Here is a 12,059-nt window from a genome sequence, read left to right as displayed (position 1 = left end):
GAACCGTTGTAAACAGGATGCCTTCAGGTTAGGGGTCTTTGGTTCCTTTCCAAAGTCGGCTGAGGACACTGAAACTTGCGGAGCGCCTGATGGGGTCCTGGTGGGTTAACAGTGGATCAAAGAAGACTGCCCGCTGCTCAGGCTGTCTCCCAAACCGGGTCCCTTCCTGGCAAAGCAGGGGAAAGTCTGCAGCAGGCTCCACAGCCTGGTTGCCATGCTGGCCTACCAGAGGTGGGGACAAGGCTGTCTAGCCTGTGTTAACCAAGACTTTTGAGAACAGAAAACCCTGCTTGTGACCACACACACACACACACACACACCCCCGAAAGGTGTTGATGTGTGGTCTGTTAGGACCTCAGGTCTCAGGAGGCACAGATTAAAAAGCATTGAGTTGTACGCGTTCCAGGACTACAAAATGCTCACAGAGGCAAAAAACTGCAAGGTCACATAAATTATCAAGAATTCGGATTGGAGCTGGCAAGAAATAAGGGTGCTTGTTTAAACAAGAATGTGTTGGGGTTCAAAATGGTTATACAGTTGCAGGGCGGGGAGGGGGGCACTTGGAAACAATGTCTGCAGCTGGTAGCTGCTTGCAAATATCGTGAAAATGGCTGGTGGTGTTCTTGAATTAGATACAGTTCAGAAAGTTCAAGTCCTCAGTGATGCAAGAATGCATCTGAAACCACATCCACCGATGGCCACCTGGCTCCATTTTGGATGTGTGAACCATAGTTAGTCCATTTTGATTTTCAAATGATCTTAAATATATTATCACCTGTCTCCATCACACTTTCTCGGACTTTCTTGGGGTGATCAGATCTCAAAGCTGAGGATCTGTCCACAGTGAGATTGGTCCAGTTGGAAAGGAGTTTAGGAACATGTTCTCAAAACAATACAATAACTGCAAACATCGGTCTTTCATCAACAGATTTTTTTTCTTCTGGTGGCTTATTTTAATCCCTGAAATGATTTAGAAGTTTCATCAAGGGGTGATAATAAAAAGCAGATGGCTCTTTAGAAGACAGCTTGGCAGTCTCTTAAATTAATACACTCATCATATGATCCAACAATCTCACTTTTTGGCATTTACACAAATGAGTTGAAAACTGAAGCTTAGGGGCTTCCCTGGTGGCGCAGTGGTTGAGAGTCCACTTGCCGATGCAGGGGACACGGGTTCGTGCCCCGGTCCGGGAAGATCCCACGTGCCGCAGAACGGCTGGGCCCGTGAGCCATGGCCGCTGAGCCTGCGTGTCCGGAGCCTGTGCTCCGCAACGGGAGAGGCCGCCGCACTGAAAGGCCCGCGTACCGCAAAAAAAAAAAAAAGAAAACCTGAAGTTTATGCCAAACCTACACAGGTGTGTTTATAGCAGCTATATTCATGACTGCCAAAACTTGGAAGCAACCAAGATGCCTGTCAATATATACATGGCTAAACACGCTGTAGACTCTCCAAACAATGGCGTAATATTCAGGGACTTTGTTAGGAGGACTGAAATGGAAGTCGTCTTGTTCAGGCTTCAGAGGCGATATTAGGCCTCTAACTGATTTGTGATCTTGCCTGGACTACGTGCCTGTTTGGGAGCTGTGGCCAGCAAGTCCGGCGGCACTTAAGATAAAGAAGGGAGTGGTTCGTGCAGTTTCATGAGCCTCAGGGACCTGGCCAGTTCCCGGGGATCTAGAAATTCTTATGATACACGAAATGAGATAAACAGCATCATTGAAGAAACCCCAAGCTGCGTATTTGCAGGCAAACTGATGATATCAGTTTGCGGCCTGGTATTATAAGCAGGACTCCCCTAAACTGCAATTTGAAGTCTCACCCGTGGAGTGGACGCACTGCCCGGGACCTTGCCCAGTTGGGACTCCAGATTGCTGTTTTTGGGAATTCCCAGGGCCGTTCGAGTCTGGACGTAGGTGTCGGCCCAGTTTGGTGAGGTACACGCTTTTACTGTTCTCTCCCTTTTCATTTCTATTTCTTTCTTTTTAATGATTTTCTATTAAAGTTAAGTTGAAATTGTCTATTTGTGTGACGAGCGGTGTCTCTTTGTTAACGAATTCTTCGAAACTAAAACAAAAGTAAAACTTTTGGCAAAACAGACTTAAAAAAACGCTCTCGAATCAAGAAAAGACATAAAAGAACCTTTAATGCAGGTTACTACGTGAAAGAAGGCAATCTGAAAAGGCTACGTACTGTAAAATTCCAACGATTTGGCATTCAGGAAAAGGCAAAACTATGCAGACAGTGAAAAGGTCTGTCTAAGGGGCCAAGGTGGGAAGGTTGGGAGGGATGAATAGGTAGAGCCCAGGGGATTTTTTTTTTTTTTTTTTTTTTTTTTTTGTGGTACGCGGGCCTCTCACTGCTGCGGCCTCTCCCGTTGCGGAGCACAGGTTCCGGACGCGCAGGCGCAGTGGCCATGGCTCACGGGCCCAGCCGCTCCGCGGCATGTGGGATCCTCCCGGACCGGGGCACGAACCCGTGTCCCTTGCATCGGCTGGCAGACTCTCAACCACTGTGCCACCAGGGAAGCCCTTCCTCATTGTTGAGTAGACGTCAAGCTTCCACCATCAGCTCCTCCTCCAGGTCCAGCTGGGGAGTTTTCTTGTCCCTACGTGGTTAATCCAGGACTGTCATGGCACTATGGAAAAATTATTTCAGGTCTCAGTACCATGAGGGTCTTTCACTTTGCAATGCAATGTCACCTTTCCATAAATTATTGTTTTTTATGTGCAGAGAGCATGTCCTAGGGGTCATTAACTTAGTGAGCTCACTGAGCAGGATATGGGTCCCAGGCCACCATTGTTTTATTGTTTTGGGGCACGTCTCATGCTTCGGTTGCATGGCTTTGTTGATACACAAGCCTGCTTCATTTTGTAGTTAAGCAAACCTGCTTTCTTAAGTGATCGTTAACTTACAGGGGTCTCCCATATTTTTCTTACTTACAATCCCCTAGTGGGATTAACTATTTAATTACCGACTTTGTCCCTTTCAGATTCATGTCATTACACATTTTTCAAAATCCATAGCATATAGAACACAAAGAGTGAACCCTCATTTAGACTATGGACTTCAGTTAATAATAATGTAGCGAAATTTGTTCATCAGCTGTAACCAGTGTAACACAATAATGGAAGGTGTTAAAAATAGGGGAAGATGCATAAGAGGAAGAAACGCATATGGGAACTCTATTTTCTGCTAAAATTTTCTGCAGACCTAAACTGCTTTTTTTCTCATAAAGCTAAAACGAAGTCTGTTAATTTTAAAAAGCAGGTGACTTTCAGTCAGCATTATAACTGTTTTTAGCACAGTGACCTAAGAACCCACACTCATCCTTAACCTAGAACTGAAAGTTATACATGTTACATGTACAGAGCTCCAGTGAGTGTGCTCTGTACACGTGACATAAGTTAAGAGTCAAAGATCATTTGCTGCCACAATCCTTTAAACGAAAATCAGAAAAAGGCACTTTATTTTTTTACTTTTTAAAGTTACTTATTTTTGGTTGCATTGGATCTTCATTGCTGAGTGCAGTCTTTCTCTAGTTGCAGCAAGCAGTGGGGGCTACTCTTCGTTGCGGTGCGCGGGCTTCTCATTGCAGTGGCTTCTCTTGTTGTGGAGCATGGGCTCTAGGTGCACGGGCTTCAGTGGTTGCAGTGCGTGGGCTCAGTAGTTGTGGCACATGGGTTTAGTTGCTCCACAGCATGTGGGATCTTCCTGGACCAGGGATCGAACCCGTGTCCCCTGCATTGGCAGGCAGATTCTTAACCACTGCACCACGAGGGAAGTCCCTGAAAAAGGCACTTTAGAAACTGCTGGAGACACTGCTAAACAAATTAAAGCACCAACCCATCAAGAGAAAAAGATTGAGGCTGAAATCTGTACTTTTGCTTGGCTATGACCATAGTAACTTTTGAAAGAGAATTTTTACCCATCCATCTACAATTGCTGAAGGGTAAATATAATTTTAAAGATGTTTATTTTACAACACAGGCCCAGCTTACAAAGCAGTGCATCAGAATTACCTGTGGGGTAAACAAAAAAACAGCAGCAGAAGGAGCACCAACATGGCTGTTCCCTGACAACAGAGAACATGAAGGAGAAGGTCAGGAGAAGAATGAACAGATTATCTTCATGAGCAAAGAAAATTGACTTCCTTTTCTTGAAGGTACCTAATTAGAGGTAACAATAGTGTCCTGACCATCCAGATTATTGCACTTGATAAAGCAAACAAAACTTTATCATTACAGGAAAAAACAAAAGATATATATATATATATATATATATATATATAGCTCTTTTATGTTTTATGGAAACCAGACTCCTATTCTCCAACTGAGACTGGGGTGAAAGGGAAACTGTCTCTCTTGATGATTATATTTCAAAGAGATGGCTCCCAAGTCTTTGGGAAAGACGTTCTTGGGTCTTTCCCAAAGACCCAGGCAAGAGGCTATGAGATTTACCTCTCAAACAGGCTGAAAGAAAGAATTTACAATTGTACAATTGCAAGTTTTCTAAGGTAAATGCTCTAAGAAAAGGGAAGTGAGGGATCTATAGTTAGGTAGACACCTGTCTAAAGTTTATACAAGTTTAAGGGAATATCAGGGCTGTCCAGGTCATCATATACATACATTAATCTTGTTCAGAGGTACCGTGATACCCTTTAAATTTCTAGCAGAAGACCTAACAGAATATTTTATATGAATTTGCAATATGGGTTGCATTTTGTATTGCAAACAATTAAAAGACTCTTAGCAAAGCAACACAATAAATATTGTTTTCATCTACTCGAATTTAGACAGACTACTTACCCAGCCTTGGGCAAAATTTTATTTTAGTTCTTTCTCTGTATAACTTCATATTGAAGTTATCATAAGAGCAACAAGTGGTGTGGTAGGCTGCAAAAGGAGCCTGGGTTTTGGAGATTGGAAACAGATGGTCAGTCTTGCTCTTACTCATCCATAAAGTCAAAAGACCCAATACCTGGATAATGCAGGTATTGATGTATCAAATGAAATAATGTGGATTGAAGCATTTACCAATAATTTGAGCTTTCTGACTTCAGTATACAGAAGTTTTAAGGACAAAAAAAAAGAAAGGCCTGCAGCGCCCCCTGGTACAAACTCTTAGTAAATGAACTCAGGTAAAGCAAACAAACAAACAAACAACAACAAAACAAAAAAAATGCAAACCAAAAAACCCCTTGGGTTTTTGGAGCAGTTACACAAGTTTCACTCTAGCAATCACTACTCCATTTCTTTATGCACAAATACCCTCAGAGGTGCGGACAAACATCAAATGCAAACTCTTAATGAGCAGCGCCAATGTTCACCTCCTTCCCTTTCCCACTCCCACAGCCTGTGTACATGCACACACACACAGACGCAGACACACACACATCAAGGGGGGCTTTGGAATAAAATCCTCGAAATAACTGATTCTGGCTGTGTCATTTACAGCCATGGTTTAAACACTTTGCTATGGCTGCCTGAGAATCATCTGGAGATCCTGTTAACTGCAGATTTGAATTCCCTGGGTCCGAGGTAGGACCTGAGATCCTGTATTTTTAACAATCTCCCAGGCAAGGCCTCTGCTGCTGGTGATGGGCCATCCGACAACTTCCAGCCCTGGCATCTGTGCAGGCAGAAACACTTACTGCCAGGTCAGTAAAAGGAGCAGGTTCGTGAAGTCCTTGGAAGAATCCCCTCCCAGAGCAGGAGGTTGTGGAGGTGATCAGGGGATGTTTGCTTCGGGTAAAGAAGAGGGTGCCACACAACATAAAGAGGGGACCAGCCCCCAGGAGCAAGCAGATCTTGTTTTCAGGTATCATCACCTCCACCCCTCCCCCACCCTTATTTTGCAAAACTCAGGTACAAGAAGGGAGACAGACCACTCACCTGGGACAGATTTCAGAATTTCTACTCAGACTTCTTCAAAGCCCAAGGAATTATTCTTCCTAAAACTCCACTTCTTCCGAGCCTGCCCTTGTGGAAAGGGGAGAGGAACAACTTAGTGGCTTTGAAAGTGACTTAGGGAGACCCGGGAAGTGACTTCCTTGATTTGGAAAGGGATGGCTACATGCTCTGGGTACTTCCCTCCTGCCTCTGGTGTATCTGGGAGGTGAATAAAGGGAAATGCACTTCAGGAGTAGGTGGAGGGAATTAGGGGTTCTTGGAATGGTGTTCATGGTGTTAAAAACAAGACGAGCCCAAAATGCAGTCGCTTGTGCTAAGTCACTAGCAACCATTTCACCAAACTGAGGCTTAACTATAGTTTTGCTTCCCCCAGAAATGGAATCTTACACTAGTTGATCAAGAATTACCTGACCAGCAATAGCTATGTAATCTTGCCATCACCTAAAGGAAAGTAACTTTGCATTAACTAACCCACTTTCTTTGCCTGGTATAATTTCCTTGATGCTATTCCCCTCTGTCTGAAAGTTTTTCATTTTGTACAGCCCCTTGGAGCTCCTTTCTGTCTGCTAGATTGGATGCTGCCCAGTTTGAATCAATTTTTGCTCAAATAAACTCTTTAAATTTTTAATATTCCTCATTTTAACTTTTAACAATAAGACAATGTCTGCAGAGAGCAGGTCACAGGAGAAGGTAGGCATTTTAGTGGCCAAGGTAACAAGTCCAGTTAACTATCTACCTTTACATCATACAGACAAAAACCAAGTTGTTGACTGAGCAGACCAGGCCTTATACACTGTGATAAAGCTTAGTGTTTGCTGTGCAAAACTAAAGATAAGAATCCCTTCCAGGTCAAAACTCCGACATAAGGAATGATGATTTTTCTTCCTCCTTCACCAATTACTTAAAATAAATAATAACACTTTTTTCAATGATTTTTGAATGACTAAAGAATGCTATATACATACTTTGTATGCGTTATTTATTATTTATTTTATAGTGGCTGTAACCCAGAGTGTAGGCAATACATATGGGGACTACCACAGAGTGAGCTTTTCACCAGCCGGAAGCTGTGGGCAAAAATCTTGAATGTCACTTTTGAGATTAGGTTAGAAGACTATGTTTTCTTTCTTGTTTTTTTTTTTTTTTAATTAATTTTTGTTGGATTATATTTGCTTTACAATGTGTTAGTTTCTGCTGTACAGCAAAGTGAATCAGTTATACGTATACATATGTCTCCTCTTTTTAAGATTTCCTTCCCTTTAGGTCACCACAGAGCACTGAGTAGGGTTCCCTGTGCTGTACAGTAGGTTCTCATTAGTTCTCTGTTTTATACATAGTAGTGTATATATGTCAATCCCAATCTCCCAAGTCATCCCACACCCCCCTTCTCCCCTTAGTACCCATAAGTTTGTTCTCTACATCTGTGTCTCTATTTCTGCTTTGCAAATAAGTTCATCTGTACCATTTTTCTAGACTCCACATATAAGTGATATTATACGATATTTGTTTTTCTCTTTCTGACTTCACTCTGTATAACAGTCTCTAGGTCTATCCGTGTCTCTGTAAATGGCACAATTTCATTCCTTTTTATGGCTGAGTGATATTCCATTGTCTATATGTACCACATCTTCTTATCCATTCCTCTGCTGATGGACATTTAGGTTGTTTCCACCTCCTGCCTATTGTAAATAGTGCTGCAATGAACATCGGGGTGCGTGTATCTTTTTGAATTATGGTTTTCTCTGGGTATATGCCCAGGAGTGAGATTGCTGGGTTTCTTGCTGTTTTTATTGTTTTTTCTTTTTCTCTTTTTGTTTTCCCCCTAGGCCTGCCATAACAAATTACCACAAACTGGGTGGCAGCAGAAATTTATTTTCACACAGTTATGGAGGTTAAAATTCTGAGACCAAGCTGTCAGGAAGATGATGCTCTATTGAAGTCTATCAAGGAGAGTCTGTTCCCTGCCTTTCTCTTAACTTCTGATATCACCAGGAATCCTTGGCATTCCTTGGCCTGTACCAGTGTAATTCCTCACATGGTATTCTTCTCTCTGTGTCTGTGTCCAGTTTTCCCTCTTCTTATATGGATACCAGTCATTTTGGATTAAGGGCCCAGCCTACTCCAGGATGACCTTGTCTTAATGAATTATATCTACAATGCTCCCATTCCTGAATGAGATTAAACTCTGAGGTGGTGGGGGTTAGGAATTCAACATATCTTTTAGGGGGACACAATTCAACCCATAACACTATAGGAGGCCTTACTCTAGGGGCCGCAAGATGCCATGTTGTGAATAGCTGTATGGAGTGTCCCACTGGCAAGGAATTGATGTTTCTGGCCACCTGACGGCTCCTGACTTCCAGATGAGTGAGCTGGGCAACAAATCCTTTTCCAGCCAACCTTGAGATCACCAACCCCAGTCAACACCTTGATTGCAGACTTATAAAAGAGCCGGAGGCACCTAATAACCCTGGGCCCAGATTCCTGAGCCATAGAGAATGAGACGCTAAAAGTTTGTCTTGTTATGCTGTGGTTGGGGTAATTGGTGAGGCGGCAGTTGGTAATTTACACATATTTTGGTATGCAGCGGGGATGTGTTGCCATAACAAAGACCTAAAAATGTGGGAGTGGTTTGAGAACTGGGAATGAACAGAAACCGGAAGGATTTTGAGGAACGTAGTAGAGAATGTCCAGCTTCTCTTGAACAGATTTTTAATGAAATCCGGATTTTGTGGATGCTGTTAGTGAGGGTTTAAAAGAAAGTGAAGAACATGTTATTGGAAACTGGGGGAAAGAAGATTCTTGTTAAATACTGTCAGAAAGTTTAGCAATCCTGTTATCTGCAGTTATGTGGAAAGCAGAAAATCTCCTACATTGAATGGACCCATCTAGCTAAGGGGATTTCCAAGCAAAATGTTGAAGGCACAATCTCATTCCTTCTTGCTGTTTTGAGTGAAACGAGAGAAGAGAGACAGAAATGGAGGAATGCATGTTTTAAACAAAATGGAGCCAGGGCTTTATGGGTTTTAAAACTCCCAGCCTCTCCATATGGTACAGGATGGTAACATGAACAAATGGTTTCTGCACAAGGACCAAGTCAATGGTAATACCAGGAGTACTGTGGTCTAACAGTGAAGCCTAGGATATTACTGTAAAAACTATTGTTTAGATTTCAGAAAAATTAAAACTAATGCCGAGAGAACTATAGTCACGCTAAAGGTCCTTCAGTGAGCTTAAGGCTATAACCCACAGATATTCTCAACCAAACAACAGGACTTCTAGGATGCTTACGGCATTGTCCCTCAGTGTGTCAGCAGGGGTCCAAGTTAGAAAAAGGTTTGAGTTGTTGTTGCTGTTTAGTGGCAATTGCCCTAATGAAAGTCACAGGAGAGGCACAAGGTTTTTGAGAGAATCATATCAGCAGAAACACTGCCAATTTTGATCGAAAGGTCAGAGACAATATAAAATGAAAGAGGCATTTTATTGCCTCTTGACAATAAAGCTGGACCCCCCAAATTTCTACTCTGGTGAAGTAGGCTGAGAACATTTCTCAGCTACAAATATGTGCTACCTTTTGTGATAAAAGAAGGATGACATAGCAGGTGAACAAAGAACACAGAGGGTGGAGCTGAGAGACACAGAGCATTATTCCCACATCTTGAAACATAATCAAAGAGCTTCAGGTGTTTGTCTGGCTGGATAGTAGAATTGCTATGGACCAGTCACTCCTGTGTGCCTACCACTTTATCCCTTTTTCAACAAGAATGTCTATAGTTCTTATTCTATATCCCGCCCTTGTATGTGGAGTGTGTGGGGAGCAAATAGCTTGTCTCTTTAGTTTCTCTGATCTATATTTCTACAGAAACTGTGCTCAGAGAACTACATCCAAAGGAACATCCACTTATGAATCTGATTTATTTGATAAGATTCTGCACTTTGAGCTAATGTTTTAGTGGGATTAGATGCTTGGGAATCTTGGGAGGGTGAATGTACTTTGCATGTAGGAGAGATGTGAATTATTGTGCGTCAAGAGTGAATTGCACTAGACAGCCTCTAGGGGCCCCCAATGATCCTGCACCCTTATGTTCATGCCTTTGTGTAATCCCCTCTACTTGAGTCTGTGCTGGCCCTAGTAACTAATTTCTGATGAATATAATGCAGCAAAATGAATACATGCCACTTTTGAGATTAAGTTACCAAAAAAACTGTTATTCCTATCTTGTGTGAACTCTCTTACTCTTTATTTCCTGTAACTTTGTGAAGAGGTCCATGTGTGAAACAACTGCTGTCTACAGCCAACAACCATCAGGGGCCTGAGGCCAACTAACAGCCGTGTGAGTGAGGTTGGAAGCAGATTTTCCTCCAGTTAAGCCTTGCAATGACTGTATCCCTGGCCGGCACCTTGATTGAGAAACCTTACATCAGAGTGTCCAGCTAAGTTGCACCCAGGTTCCTGAGCCACAGATGCTGTGATATAATAAATGCTTGTTGTTTTAAGCTGTGAAATTTTGGATGTAATTTTTGAAACAGTAATAAAGCCAATAAAACCATCAAACATGTGTCAACAAATACAGGGAAAATGTAGAGTGCGGTTAGGAGAGGATTAAACGTAGATAATACTGAGCTAGACTGCTGAAATTTCTGAATTAGAATATTATTATTGTTAGTGCTTAAAATATTTTTCTCATAAATGATGTATTATGTATTTTAAAAATTCACTCAGGGATCTGAAGGTGGAGTCTGTTTAAATACCATTGGAAAAATATTTCCTGACAATCTGCTGATATTAAAGCATTCTACACGGGTGTTTAGAGCAGACAAATGATTCTACACGGGTGTTTAGAGCAGACAAATGATTCTACACGGGTGTTTAGAGCAGACAAATGATTCTTCTTATCAATTATTTGAAAATGCTATTACATTTATTTATATAATCTCTTCTTTTGTATTCCACCCAGATTCTACTTGCATTGTTCTTCACGTGTGCATATAGAGTTTACCTATTCCTCAAAATCCTTTGACAGTTTCATATTATACCTGGTGTAAAATTGAAAATTCCTGAGGCATACATATTACTATACCCATTACTTCCAAAACTATCTTTGAACAAATGACTGGCTTAGAAAGCTTCCCCCACACACAGCAAATTTCCAGAAATAATTTACAGGGGACCTATGCATAGATGCTCCCTTTGCACCATTTTACTGCCATCCCCACCACAATTAGGATAAAAAGAATCCAAAAACAGATCAAGAATTTCTATTTGAATAAATGTTTCGGGAAAAATAAGATCATTTCATAAAAATACTTCTTCATTCTTTAAGAAATCATGGACAACTTAGACTGAAAAAAATGCTTATAACAGATGAAATTAAAAGAATAATACAGAGATGAAAAATGAGCTGGCATCTCTCAGCACAGAAAAGGACGGTGAAAGGTGTTTCCTTATCAGAAACAAAGGAATGTCTTCTGATATTCTGTAGAAACGTCATGAAGTAGAATTGACTCAGCCAAACAAGTAAAAGCACTTTAAAAGGTGATTGTTACGAAAGAAGGAATAAGGAGATCTGACAAGTGTAAAATCAGTATTTCTGAAGACTAGAGCACCACAGAAAAAAAGTTAAGCGTTAATAGAAGATAACTCTACCCAAATAAGAGGACAACTAAGTCTGAGCATTAATAGAAAAAAAGCACATCCTGGTGATGTCCCTTATTTTTAGGTATAAAGAAAAAGTATCCTGCTTCTAATGAGGACTATCCACCTCACCTTAGACTTTGTCACAGCCCCATCAATGACTGAAAATGAAAGAATAATGTCTACCCTGTCCGAGGAAAACAGCAAATGAGCCAAGCTCTTACACCCTCCTGTTCTCATGCAAATGTAAAATCAAAACCTGACATTAGGAACTTACTGAATGCAACATATATAGACTCTTTCTGAAAATAAACTACTTAACAAAGAAATCCAGACAACCAATGGATAGTTGGAAATAAGAATCTCAAAAAATGTGAAGACATTGTGCAAAATGACTGGAACTATAGATTCTCCACTAGGGCTAATGACTCTACTTAATATTGAAGTTTAAGTAAACACATAATTAATATTACACTGTATATGATGAAGTATAGGCCTGAGGCTAAACCACAGT

At 41.4% G+C, this 12,059-nt stretch overlaps 1 long non-coding RNA gene across 2 annotated transcripts; it reads left to right on the top strand.

Annotated features, from left to right (window-relative positions):
* The first annotated feature begins 1,825 nt into the window (after positions 1-1,825).
* LOC111176746 (uncharacterized) lies at positions 1,826-10,465 on the top strand. Of its 2 annotated transcripts, none has more exons than XR_002645137.2 (4): positions 1,826-1,935; positions 3,989-4,163; positions 5,577-5,657; positions 10,174-10,465. It is a non-coding gene; the product is annotated as an uncharacterized LOC111176746 (long non-coding RNA). The 2 variants fall into 2 exon arrangements; XR_002645138.2 differs by having other exon boundaries at positions 5,577-5,818.
* The last annotated feature ends 1,594 nt before the right edge of the window (positions 10,466-12,059 follow it).

The sequence above is a fragment of the Delphinapterus leucas genome, chromosome 11 (genome assembly GCF_059928025.1).
Source record: "Delphinapterus leucas isolate spDelLeu-1000000601 "Yukka" chromosome 11, BTC_Dleu_Yukka2, whole genome shotgun sequence".
NCBI lineage: Eukaryota > Metazoa > Chordata > Mammalia > Artiodactyla > Monodontidae > Delphinapterus > Delphinapterus leucas.
Note: the sequence above shows the minus strand (reverse complement) of the source record. Positions and strands in the feature narration are given on the sequence as shown.